Consider the following 14907-nt stretch of genomic DNA (forward strand, 5'->3'; position numbering starts at 1 on the left):
TAACTATGTTCTTCCCCTTCTTGTCCAATTTCTTTCTTAACTCATATGGGACATATGCAAATGAAATACATCCAAACACTCTCATGTGAGTGACACTATGTTTTCTTCCACATCATGCTTCTTTAGGAACCATATTCTTCACACTTTTGGTTGGACACCTATTTATAATGTATGTTGCGCAAGAAACAACTTCAACCCAATATCCATTTGGAAAATGATTTTCCTTCAACATACTCCCTTCCAATTCCATAATGGTCCTACTTTTATTTTATGTGACACTATTTTACTGAGGTGTATACCTTGTTGTAAATTATTTGTAAATTCCATGCTTCCTCCAAAAATGTAGGAAGTCATTTGAGATGTATTCTCCACCCCTGACAGTTCTCAGAACTTTGATGTGGTGTCCACTTTGCTTCTCAACAAGAACTTTGTACTGACGGAAGTGCTCAAACACTTGACTTTTCTATCTTCGGATGTAGAACTATGTCTTCCTTATGTAGTCTTCTATGAATGTCAAGAAATAATAATTGCCACCAATTGATGGTGTCTGCATTGGTCCACATAAATCTAGATGAACAATCTCCAAAGAGCCTTTTCCCATATTGACTTTCCTGCTAGAAAAGTTGTTTGTCCAAGATGCATCCTTCACACAATATATTCAGTTTTTCTATTAGTGGGAAATCCTTTTACCATACATTTCCTATGTAGAAAATTTAAATCTTCAAAGTTAAGATGCCCAAAAATATTAGATGCCATAACCAATTTTCATTTTTTATTTCTACTTGAAAGTTTGTTTGTGTGACAACAACAACCTTTCTTCCATCTTCTTTTGAATTCATTGACAATTGTGCTTGCACTCCTTCTTCCTTCAAATATGGTTTTATCTGGAGGGAAAACATTTTATTGCTTGTCACTTGAACTTTTGTAATTAGTTTCTTGTTTGGAAATTTATCCAGGACTGTGCATTCCTTTTTCATAAGTTGTCCAATACTTATTAAAGTGTGTTTCAAATGAGGAACAAAATACACATTTGAAATATACTTCTTGTCCCTCTTCTTGGTCATAATATTGACTCTTCCTTTACCCATCATTAACACTTTTCTACCAGTCCCTAATGTCACTTCAGATTTCACACTTCCATCGAAGATAGAAAACATTTGTATGTTTCGTTTCATATAATTGCTACATCCTAAGTCTAGAAACCATGCATCCTTTTGCTTCTCTCATGTGGCATTGCATGCTAAAAACATATTGTCTTGGTCTTGATTTTCTTTTGTGAAATTTGCATTTGGTTTATTACTAAGACCAGGTTGTTTCTTTCTACATTCATTTCCATAATGACCATGCTTCTTGCGATAATGACATTGAACTTGAGATTTATCATACCTTTGACCTTGTGCTTGATTTTGGCTTAAATTTTGACTTGGATTTTGATTATTGCCTCTTCCACTTAAGCTTGAAGGGATGCTTCTTCCACCTCTGTGTGGACTTCTTCCTCTTCATCTAGCATTTGATCTTCATTTGCCTCTACCTTGATCAACAAAGAATTATGTCTTGAAGGCATGCTCAATTGAAGGGTTTGTTATGTTCAATCTATGTTCATGGGAAATCGATGATGCATGAAGTTCATCCAATGAAAATTGTGGGAGATACTTTGCCTCGTCTACTACCACAACAATAGTGTCAAATCTTGCTGGTAAACTTCTCAAAATATTTTCAACTATTCTCCTTTTTTCTAGTGTCTCAATGTGACATCTAATTTGAGTAACCAATCCAATAACTTGTGTGAAAATGATTCTATTGTATCAAACTCCTTCATCCATATAGTTTCAAAATCTCTTCTCAACATTTGTAGTTTTTTTGTCCACGTTTTCCATTCCTTGATATGTTGTCTTGAGGACGTCTCATGCTTGCTTGGATTTTGTTGCTACTAAAATCCTTGGAAAAATGTTCTCATGCATTGCTTAAAAATATAGAAAAGGGCTTTGGAGTCCTTCTACCTATTGTCTCTCAACAAAAAAATTTCTACTTGTGTCAATGCATTGTATGATGTTGCATTTGTTCGTTCTTTGAACTCATCTTCTACCAAATCCCATATATCTTGAGAACAAAATAAAATTTCATTGTGATTGCCCAATAATGGTAGTTCTTAACATTAAATTGAGGAATTTGTGGATTAGTCAAGCTTGTGCTTGAATCTACCATTTTTCATTGGTTAAAAACTTGACTCCTTGCTAGTAAATCGAGTCTACTAAATCTGTTGTCAAACAACCTTTGACACTTGCTTTGATAATTCTTGCACCTACTCTAATGCTTCTTGAACCTACTTCGATACCACTAATAGAAAAGAGGATGAAAACAATATACACCACTATGTGGGTTAAATGACTAACAGTTTCAATTATAGTAGAAACATAGTTTTAAAACTCATAAATTATGCATAGGAAGAGATAGAGTAACATAGGGTAAATGCGTAGTAAACCTAGAAATGAATATTTTTTAGTTAGCATGGGATGAATAGCTGCAATTATCAGGTTACAAAATATGCCAATTCCAGGTTGGGAATTAACTCTCTTGATTTTATAAAAAAATTTGTTTGGAGGTGATGGATCTAAAATAATTGGTTACATTGCAGTTATGGAGCATGAGAAGAAGATCAAACCAATGGGAGGCGGGAACATTTTGGTTGCATTGAAAGAGACTGGTAGATAGGTGGAATGCCTGGCCAATATTGCATAGTGTATTCTTGTCTGTTTAAAATAAAATTTTTGCTAGCCAATCAGCATGTACGTGGAATGTCTAGCCAATATTGCATATAGCGTATTATAGTCTGTTTAAAATAAAATTATTGCTATCCGATTATCATGTACATGGAATGCCTACCCAATATTGCATATAGCGTATTATTGTCGGTTTAAAATAAAATTATTGCTAGCCAATAATCATGTACATGGAATGCTTACCCAATATTGCATAGGCAAGAGCTAACGAGCCTGCCATAGGGCATTAAATGCCCGCTTAACTGCAAGCTCGATAGCCATATAACTCTCAGTGGGGACGGAGTGTTTGGAAAGTCACCGCGCACGTGTGTGTTATATGGCTATCGAGCTTGCAGCTAAGCGGGAATTTAATGCCCTATGGCAGGCTCGTTAGCTCTTGCCTATTGCATATAGTGTATTATTATATGTTTACAATAAAATTATTGCTAGCCGATATGGCATGTAGTGTATTCTTGTCGGTTTAAAATACAATTATGAAAATGAAAATTAAAATAAATAATTACTTGGGAAATGATTTTTTTTTTCTCTATAAAGGAAAAATAATTTTAATTAGAATTAGTTCTCTATCTTTTTGCATTTTGAATTTACTTATCAATCTTTTGTAATTTTGCTTATAAATTTTTATAATGCTCACTTCTTTGGCTTATATTTATTTTATGATTCACTTGTTTTTATTTATTATTTGTTCCTTTTACTTGTATTTATGAATATCACTTGCATGTCTTCTTTATACTTATATAGTATGAAGAGACAACAACATGCAATAGGAATCAAATTGACTCAACGCAGATTTGATTCTTTATTATCATAAGTTCATAATTAAATAAATAATATTGAATTTAAATATTCATGATCTAATTTTTGATGACAAAAAATGATGTAAAAATGGTGTTGTACATCATAACACACATATGCACCAATAATTAGAACTATAACTTTTATTTGAAACAATAATGTTATTTTTATCTTTTGAATCATAATGTACATGCCCACCAATCATTGGGCTTATAAATCCTAGGGCAAAAAAATTCTTGTAAGTTATATTTTCTTATATAGAATTATGTTGTTACATATTTTTATAATTTTTGTGTAGAATTAAACATTGCAATGATATCCATAAAGTAATATTACACTTTGTCTACTTTTAAAAAATCATTGAAATTATTTACAGAATTCTATCAACTACTTTGTAAAAAAGTATGAATAATTTCATTGTGTATGAGAAATGGCATTAAAAAAGAAGAAGAGATCTATGGAAATATCTCCATATGATTCCTTTAATAATTGCAACCCAATTATATATATTATTTTTTAGTTGTAGGTGAAGTTATATCTATACACTACAAAATGTGACCTCTAGATATACATGAAATTTTATATTATTTTTTATTTTCTTATAAAAAAAATAATTAGTCAATATTTAATAGCTAAAATGAAATTAACTTTTCAAATTGAAATATAACACATCCATTCAAATTTAACCTTTCCCTTGAAATCTAAGTAAGGTCTAACCCTTTCTTGCGAGAATATGAAGGCAAAGATAATTTTTTTTAGGCTTTTATACTTCCAATGCTTTCAATCAGCAACTTCGACTACAAACGTTTAAACTACAAGCATCTTTTCCTCTAACCCTTACTTGCGAGAATAATAAGGTAAAGATATGTTTTTTAGGCTTATATACTTCAATGCTTGCAACCAACATCTTTGGCTACAAACGCATAAGCGACAGGCAGGGAATGTATCTTCAGGATCCCTTCTTTCATTTTGAATAAATTTAGGCACCATATGTTTCACTTTATCTGGTCAAGGAAGGCAGGGAAAGAAAAAATTCATCTCCCAAGTTGGGAAATTCTCTCTAGGCCTAAAATATTAGGGGGTTGGGCGTTCAAAAATCCTTTTTGGTTTAGAAAAGCCCTTACCACAAAAAATATGTGGGGAACCGTGATAAACAATTATGGTCTTTAGAGCTCAGTGATTAAGGAAACATATCTCAGAAGTCAACCCTTGATTGACTAGATTCACAAAATAGTTGTGAAGCACTTTGTCGCTTCTATATCTAGTTCCATCATGTGAAACACACTTGTGGAATCTTTTCCTTGGATCTATAGGTGACTCATGTGGAAGGTGGGAAATGGTTGCTAGATCCGATTAGGTAAATATTCCTTCCTTGGTGGTCTTCCCTATTGTTTCTTTTCTGATATTTTGATTAAATCCCTCAATTCCAAAGGCTTGTTTGTTCTAGGACAAGATTTCAATGCCTTTCCTTTTGATTACTCTAGAGGGCATTGGCTTTCATTTTCTAAGCTAGCTCTCCAAAATGATGTGGCTCTAGAATGGGATCGCTTTGTTACCAATATGTCATTTAATGGTGTAACTTTTTCAGATGAAAGAGACAATCCTGTTTCGACTTGGGATAAATCCTCTCGCAAGGTGAAAACAAGATCAATTATATTGAAATTTCTACTTCTTTCCAGGTGGAAGACTCTTGGTGGCATTCGTTAATATGGAAATGGAACTTACTAGCTAAGTTCAGATCCTTCTTATGGCTAGTGTTGAAGAATAAAATTTTAACTTGGAACAACTTGTAGAAAAGGGGATTTCATGGGCCCGACATTTCCATCCTTTGCAACGAGGAAGGAGAAAGCATAAAACCATCTATTTATCAGGTGTGGAGTAGTTAAATGCATATGGTTTGATGTTATTCAAGTCATTGGAATAAAAAATTCAGAGCTTCATAACTCATTTAATGAATGTATCTTTCTTTGGCACAACAACAAGAGATCTTTCTTTTCTATTCCCATTTTTATCGCTTGGAAAATATGGGGCCTAAGGAATAGATTTCTCTTTGAAAACAAGAAACACAATATGATCTAGTCCTCCTCCAAAGTGTTAGCATTATGGCAAGAGTACCTTGTTGAGGTAAAGGCTGATCACAAGAGAAAAGTGAAATTCCCATAGTCCAACTTTAAGTACCCAGTCACCTTCCTTGATGGAGCAACCCAAAATGAGAAATGTGTGGGTGGATACATTATCAAGCTAGACAGAGAACATACAATAAAAGAAAGCCTAGCGTTCGTCCAATGTACTAATACACTAGTCGAGTTGTTGGAAACTTGCCGCCTCATGCACTTAGCAACCTTAATAACCTTACTATTATATTTTTTGGTGGTGACACAAAGATCATCATAGACTGGCTCTTTGGAAAGACCGACTTATAGATGTTGCATTTAGCTTACTAGAAGTCTAGAATAAAGAATCTGATCAGCGGTTTTCACAACATTTCCTTCTTTCACCTTAACAGGGAATTTAACCTTCAGGGAGACTCATTGTCCAAAAAAGGTATTCTTATCCAACCAGGTGTTAGACATGTTAAAAATAGCAAATAATGTAAACTTTGAAACGGGAACTATAAACTCAAAACGGGAACTCTGGCCAAAAAACCCCGAAAAAACATCAAAAACAGTGCTAAAAACAAAAAGTGTTGATGCTGGAATAACACCCTTTTTTTTCCAAGCTAAATTTTCAACATGTTTTAAAAATGACGGTGAAAACTAATTTTTGGTGCAAAAATTGTCCAAAAAACAACCTCAAAACGAAGTGTTGATGTTCGAATAACATTTTTTTTTCTCAATGATAAATTTTGTGCAAAAAACACCCTTAAAACGAAAAGTGTTGATGCTGGGATAACAATTTTTTTTTCAAGGGTGAAATTTCAACATTTCAAAATAATAGCATAAAATATTTTATCATGACCCCAAAAAACATTAAAATTTCAAAAAAATAAAAATAAAAATTAAAATTAAAATTAGAACAATGAAAAAACACAAAACAAAAAAATAAAAATAACAAAACATAAATAAAAATATATACTAAAAACAAAACAAAAAAAATCAAACATCAAAAATAAAATCAATCATAAAAATGTAAAATGTAAAAAAAAAAAAAAAAACAAAATTAACCTATAAAAAATAAGAATTAAAAAACTAGAAAAAAAATTACAAATTATAAACAAATAAATAGTAAAAAAAACATATCTAAAAAAAATGGGAAAAAAAAAAACAAATATGTAAACCATAAAAAAATTTGGGAAAAGAAAAAACACATTTAAAAAAACTATAAAATTAAGTAGGTAACAATAGAAAAATTAAAAAAACATTAACAAAAACTAAAAAAAATGAAAATTAAAAACAAACTAGATTTAAAAAAAAAATGGAAAATTAACCCCAAAAAAATTAAAAACTAGTGAAATTAAGATTAAAATGATGATTACTTAAAAAATAAATGTAAAAATACATATAAATGAGACAAAATATAAATAAAAAATGTTAAAAAAAAATTGTTTAACCATAAAAGAATTTGGAAAAAAAATTAAAAAATTAAAAAAATTATATATATAAATTTAAGTAAGTAAAAATATAAAGATTAAAAAAAGCATTAACAAAAACTAGCAAAAAAAAAACAAAAAACAAAAAAAAACATAGATTAAACAAAAATAGAAAATTAACAAAAAAATAAAATTAAGAACTAGTAAAATTAATATTAAAAACATTTAGAAAAAACTAAAATGACAAAAATAAGCTCAAATTATTAACGAAAAAAAAAACAAAAAAAAATATGGAAATTTAAAAAATATAGGTATTTTCAAATAAAAAAAAATAAATAAATAAAGAACATTTTCAACTTACAAAAAAAAGTCTTTTTGATTTAAAAATAAATAAATAAATAAATTTTTTAATTAAATTTTCATTATTTATTTAAAAACAAACAAAAAAAATTAAAGATAATTTTTTTTTCAAACGTAAATTTTTTTTTTTTGTAAGCTATGGTGTTGCTCTTTTTTTTTTTCTATTACTTCAAATCAAAATAAACATCAAAAGTAAGGTTGCCTTCAACTCGCCCTCTTGGGGAAACCGAGTATTTAAGCCACCTAAAGTTCTTAATAGCTGACCAAAAATAAAAGCTCCATAGTCTGATTATCCAGGCTAAATACACTAAACAATCTTTCAGGTTTCTAATCCTACTTGCATGCATATAGCAATTTTCTACTTCTAATATTTGAAACAAACTAAAATTATCTATACTATGCAGTTTCATCAAAATTAATACATATCTATAATTAATTCGCTTCTGCCTCTGGTCGCTGGGTAGTCTCCTTGTTTGCATTCTGGTTTCCTTCCCTTATCAATTGTTGGATCTCCTCAAGCTTCTTTTCCTCCATCTCCAAGGTAATCTGAATAATTCTGAGCTCCCTTAGGTTGGGAACTCCTTGCGCTAGTTCAGCCATCTTTGTTGCAGCTTGCTCCAGAGCTTTAGCCAGCAATCTTTTCATCACCCAGTATATATGTAAGGACTGTTTAAATAAAGACATTCTACCCCTAGTGTTACCAGGGTCGTGGAGTAGGAACTCCCAATCCTCCATCTCGGAGTCGGACTGAGCTTGAATGGCGTCTTCCTCCATATTCTGGATAATTCTTCTAATTCTTGGGTTCGTGTTCTGGTTATATGCCTTCTCTGCTTGCTGAATTTTCCTATCCAACGACCGGCTTGTCTTTTTGCCCGGTCTCCCCCTCTGCCCTCGTCGTCCTCCCCTTTCTCCTCGGTATCTGCTCGTTCCTCTGCCTCTCGTGCTGCTCGGTTCCATCCCGCTTCCCGCACCTCTTCTTCCCCTCTGTCTGCCGCTCTGCCTTACCTTTCCTCCCCGCTGTCCTAGCTGCTCGTCACTGGTTTGCTGGGTCTCCCAGCCTTCTACATTTCTGCTTCGCTCCTTACCCCGCCTGCACTGATCTTGCCGGTCCTCTTCCTCCTCAGAATCATCGTAAATTTCATATATCTCCTCAACTGTCTCTTCCTTCGCTACCGCCTTGCCTTTTCTGTCCCTGTCTCTGCGTACCTCGGCTTCCATTTCTTCTACTACCCTTGCTCTCTTCCTGGTTTCCATGGCGACCTCAGTAAGTTTTCGGCGCAACTTCGCTCTGTAACAGTTCTCCACCACCTTTCCTCTCCTCTCTCTCTGAGTTCCTAAGCAATTTTCTCGTTGTCGAATCCTTTGTTGCCGCCCATTTATAATCTTCCTTACTCTAATCCGCTTACCTGTCAACTTGGCCTTCCGCTGCCACCTGTTGCTTTGCCCTCTGCCTTTCCTATCAATTATCCGTCTTCCCTCATTTCCATTTATGGATTCTGACATACCTCTTTTTCCTCCTCTCCGATCACTTGCGTTTATTATCTTGCTGTAAGGTGGTTGCTTCATTCCTGTCGTCGCACACTTCTGTTGTACTACAGCATGCCTGTCCATTATATCATTTCCCCGCCTTATCTGACATTCATTAAATGTCTGGACTTGCCGATCCATCTCACCTGCCCGTCGCACGAATGCTATGATTCTCGTTTGTTGCTTGCTCATTATTTTCATTCGTTGCTTGTTCATGGTCATAATTAATAATACTGGCCAATTCCTCCCACTCTCTGTTGGGCCGCAACGTTCTCCACTGATTGTCGATCTTGCCGTTTCGACCCTTGCAACCCCAATTCGCAAGGAAATATGCCGCTCGGTTTCCATTCCTTTTCACATGATTAAAGATTTTATAGTCAATTCTTTTTAGAAGATCCGCTATTTCTTGAACGATCCCTGCCGTTCGCCAACTATTGGTGACCTGCTCCCAGTTCTTCCCGTTATTCAGTTTCTTTAGGATTTCAATTGCTATCTGAGAATCTCCTTCTATTTCCAGGTTTCTATAGCCATTTCGAGTCGCAATTCTCAAACCTTGGTGAATCGCCCATAATTCGGCCTCATTATTTGTCATCTCGCCGCCCCACTCTGCATAGATCCATCTGGTGTTTCCCTGATTGTCTCGAAAGATTCCTCTGAATACGGCATTACCTGGGTTCCCCTTCAATGCCCCGTCAAAGTTTAACTTCGTAAAGTTGTCTTTGGGGTATGCAAACTTGTCATAGCTTTGAGGTCTCATACTAAGTCTATCAATTTTTTTGTTATGCACCATTTCATAATTCAAATTTAGGTTCTTTAGAATTTGCTCCTCTCCCTGATCTACTTTCCAGTCTTCCACATCCCACTTCTCTACCAGAATTGATTCTCTAGTTAAGTTCACTACTCTATTCCATATTGTTACCATGTTTTTAGATTTGTTTTGGAAAACTCTACAGTTCTTTTCTTTCCATACCATCCAAATCACAAAACCGGCAATGAGATCCCAGGCCTTTCGGACTACTTTACATTGAAATTTTTCTTTCTGCCAATGGAAAATCACTTCATTTGTTTCTCTCGAAGACCTCTCAGGTTTCTGGAATAGTTTCCCGGTTTCCATCCATAGGTTCCTGGCATATACACACTTGATTAACAGATGATCTTGAGTTTCCGCTTCCTTATTGCACAAATAACATTTTGAAGGCCCACTGAAACCTTTCTTTTGAAGTTTATCCCACGTCAGGATCTTGTCCTTAGCTACTAGCCATGCAAATAGGGTAATTTTCGGCCACCAGTTTTTACCCCAGATGACCTTCCAGTCTTGGTTTTCTTCAGTGGTTCCCTATTGGTCTGCCAGATAGTATGCCTCCTTGACCGTAAAGGATCCTTTCATTGACTTCCCCCATCTGAGGATATCCCTACCCATTCGCGCTTTTACTTTCCTGGACTCTACCTCTTCCATGAACGCTTCCTGTTGTTCTTGATCTATCTCGATGCCCCATTCCTCTGGTGTTGTCCATTTCCGCCATATTCCATCCAGTTCGTCTTCTTTCCAATAATCTTTGACGTATATATGGTTGTCTCCTATTTTATCCTGTATGTTCTGGATTTTTTGTATTCTGCTCATTTTCCCCCTTTGTTGCCATTTCTCGTCCCAGAATTTGGCCTCCCCTCCTCCTCTAATTTCCCAGAAAACGTTCTTATCTACTATATCTCGATTTTGACGGGCTAGATCCCAGATTGCCGAGCCCTTCGGGGTTTCCTGCATTCGGTAAATATCCTCCGTAGTATCTGGCATATTGTACTTGTGCCTCCATAGTTGCTTCCATAGGTCGTTGCCCCCTCTCAGCCATCGCCACCAAAGTTTTGCACCGAGCACCTTGTTGAGTTTATCCGGATCACGCAGACCCAAGCCTCCCTCCTCCTTTCGTTTCATCAGATGTTTCCATGATACTAAGGCCCACTTCTTCTGTTGGGACGAACCTCCCTAAATGAACTTCCTCAGGATTTCTCTGATCTTGGTGCAAACCCCTTGAGGCACTGCCATAATCGATAGTGGATATATGGGGATTGCCTGCAACACTGATTTCACTAGAACAATCCTTCCAGCAATGTTTAAGGTTCTGAAGGCCCAGTTAGCCACTCTGTTTTTTAATTTCTCTAGGACTCCTTGCCAGCTTTTCTGACTTTTAGAGTTGAAATCCAATATGTTTCCCAAGTATTTCGTTGGGAGTTCCCCTTGCTTAAAACCTAGCATCCTGGTCAAGTGGCTTTTAACTGACTCTATGGTATTGAATATAAAGGTGCAAGATTTTTCCTTATTGATTTCCATCCCAGATGCTTCCGCAAATAAGTCCAAAACCTTCTTCAGATTTCTCACTTCTTTTACGGTTGGCTCCCCAAATAACATGATATCATCAACGAATTGTTGATGGGTTATTGGCAATTCATTACCCCATAGTCTTAGCCCTTTGATTTTATTTGCTGCTCTTTCTTTTTTAAGATACCTGCCCAGACCTTCTGCTGCAAGAATAAATAGGAAAGGAGATAGGGGATCGCCTTGTCTTATTCCTCTAGATGCCTTAAAGGTTTTCGAGGGAGTTCCATTGACTAATATTGAAAAGTTTGGAGTTGATATAAGACTGTGAACCCACTTTATCCACCTATTACCAAAACCGAAACTTCCCAAAATTTCTTCCAAGTATTGCCAATTGATTCTATCATAAGCTTTCGACAAGTCTAATTTAATCATCATTCCTTTTTGCTTCTTTGCCTTCAGAGAATGAATTACTTCTTGAGTAACCACTAGACCATCTAGAATTTGTCTACCTTCTACGAAACCGGTTTGTTCAGGGGATATCAGACTGTCTAACAGGGGTTTCAGTCTTTTGGCCATCAGAGATGCAATTATTTTGTAGATAACATTACATAGGGCAATGGGTCTAAATCCCTTAGCATCCTCTGAGTTATTGTTTTTATGAATCAAAGTGAAAAAAGTGGAGTTAAGTGCTGGCCATACATTTTGGTTTATACGAGATTCTTCTATCAATTCCAGAATTTCTATCGACCGTAAAGCCGTTCGGTCCTGGCGCTGTTCCCTTCTTCATGCTCATCACCACTTCCTCCACCTCTTCCAAACTAGCTGCTCTCATTAGGGCTCTATTCTGGTCTTCAGTTACAACCCTGGGAATGGCCGTGCAAACTTCCTTTATAGCTTCAGACCTGTCCATGTGAGGTTCAGTCAATATTCCTTTGTGATATTCCATCAACACTTTTTCAATCCCTTCCTGATCAACAATCCTCTCTCCACTCTCGTTTTTGATAGAAAATATTCTGTTCCTTTGCCTGTGTTGTATCATTGCTTGATGAAAAAATCTAGTGTTCCTTTCCCCCTCCCCGAGCCATTTTATTCTAGATTTCTGTCTCCATAAGACTTCTTCCTGCTTTCTCCTCTCCTCTAGTTTTCCTAAAATTATCCCTTCTCTTCTGCTTCTTTCCTCTGTTCTCCCTTCATTTATTATCCTTTGCTGCAAAGCTTCCATTTCTTCTTCCAGCTTCTGTTTTTCCTCCATGATATTTCCAAATTATTCATTGTTCCATTTCTTTATCCTTCCTTTTAGCTCCTTAAGTTTAAGTTGGAAGGTATACATTTTTCCTTTTCCCTGTACTGTGCTTTGCGTCCACCATTCTTCCATTTTTTTTAAGAATTCCGGGTGTCTAAGCCAAAAGGCTTCAAATTTGAAGGGCTTCTTGCCAGGATTAGCCTTAATATCCACTTCCAGTCTAATCGGCCAGTGATCAGAGCTAAGAGATGGCATGATCTTTGCTTCTATGAATACATCTTTGTTCATAATTGTTTCTGATACTAAGAACCGATCTAGTCTGGATGCTATCTGATTCTTTCCCCCTCTCCTATTGTTCCATGTGTAGACTCCGTTGATAGTTGGTAAATCAACTAGCCTCAGACCATCTATCATATCATTGAACATTTCCATATATTGGTTTGTTTTCCTCATACCTCCCTTTTTCTCTTGTAGGGACCGGATTACACTGAAATCTCCTCCTACAATCCATGCTATCTCCAGATGAAGTCTTCTAGTTGCTTGCAAATTTTTAAGTGAAATTTTCTCTGTCTCCCAGAGTATGAGGACCATACACCCCTGAGATGATGACCCTTTCCTTCGTCCTCGCTATTCTTCCTGTGCCTGTAAGGATTCTGGTCATGCTGGTCCAACTCTCAAAAATTATCTCGTTTGGGTTCCACAATATTGCAATGCCTCCTGCTGAACCGATTGCATCCTGTCCCATGACTTCGTATTGGAGTTTACTATTTTTGATTATTCCTTCCATCTGCTGCATGGTGATCTTTGTCTCTTGTAGGATCATGATACTTGGCCTGTCTTTTTTTAGTTTCTCTTTCATATATCTCTGCTTACCCTTACTATTCAGACCCCTAATATTCCAGCTGATAATAATCATTTTAAACTCTTGGAGGAGTGGAAAAATACCTCTGACAGAGGTATCACTTTACCTGAATTTATCAATATTTCGCCAACTGTTTGGATCGTTTCATTCATTGTTTTCCTCCCTCTTTTCCTGTTGCTTTTGCCAGCCCCGCCTATTCCAATCTGACCTTTTTCCTGTTAATGTAATTTTTTTTTTTTTTAATTTGAAAGAAAAAATTCATTAAACAATTGTAATAAAAATTATTAAATTTTAATTTATTAAAAAAATTTAATAAAAACTAAATTAATAAAAAATTTATTAAAATATTTTAATAAAAATTAAATTTTAATTTTTTTTATAAATTTTGTTTTTAAAAAATTATTTCTTTATTTCAAAATACAAATCCTAAAAAAAAAGAAAATTAATTTTCTTAAAACAAATTTAATTTTTTAATTCAAAATTTAAAAAATTATTAATTTTTTTTTTTAAATTAATATACCAAACAAAATTAATTATAAATATGTTTATTAAAAAAATTTTAAAAATATTATTAAACAAATTTTTATTTTTTATTTTATTTATTAAAATAATTTTTTAAAAAATTATTAAATTTTTTTAATGAAAATTATGTTTTTATTAAAAAAAAGAAAATAATGGGCCCCCGGCCGCGCCACCACCGGGCAGCGAGAGGGCCGTGGGTCAATTCTGGGAATCGACCCACGCCCCTCCCGCCGCCCAGTGGTGGCACGGTTGGGGACCCAGGGCCTACATGGTCCTGGCCTTGGGCCCCTGACCGCCCGGTGGTGGCGCGACAGAGGGCCCAGGGCCTGCGTGCAAGCCTTGGGCCCCCGGTCGTGCCACCACCGGGTGGCGGGAGGGCGTGGGTCGATTCCAGGAATCAACCCACGCCCTCCCGCTGCCCGGTGGTGGCGCGGCCGAAGGCCCAGGGCCTGCGTGTAGCCCTTGGGCCCCCGGCCGCGTCGCCACCAGGTGGTGGGAGGGCTGTGGGTCGATTCCCGGAATCGACCAACGACCCTCCCGCCGCCCGGTGTTGGCGCGGCCGGGCGCCCATTATTATTTTTTTATTTTTTTAATAAAAACATAATTTTCATTAAAAAATTTTAATAATTTTTTAAAAAAATCTTTTAATAAATAAAATAAAAAATAAAAAATTGTTTAATAATATTTTAAAAAAAAATTTAATAGACATATTTATAATTAATTTTGTTTGGTATATTAATTTTAAAAAAATAATAATAATTTTTTAAATTTTGAATTAAAAAATAAATTTGTTTTAAGAATTTTTTTATTTTTTTTTTTTGTTAATGATTTGTATTTTGAAATAAAGAAATAATTGTTTAAAAAAAACATTGTAATTTTTTTTTAATTAAAAAAATATGGTTTAAAAAAATGTAAATTTAAATTTATTTTTTTTTAAACATAAAATGTAGGTTTAATTTTTTTTTTTTTTTTTTT

This window comes from Pinus tabuliformis, chromosome 1_1 (assembly GCF_031772625.1).
Source record: "Pinus tabuliformis cultivar Carrire ecotype Pingquan chromosome 1_1, CPIR1, whole genome shotgun sequence".
Classification (NCBI taxonomy): domain Eukaryota; kingdom Viridiplantae; phylum Streptophyta; class Pinopsida; order Pinales; family Pinaceae; genus Pinus; species Pinus tabuliformis.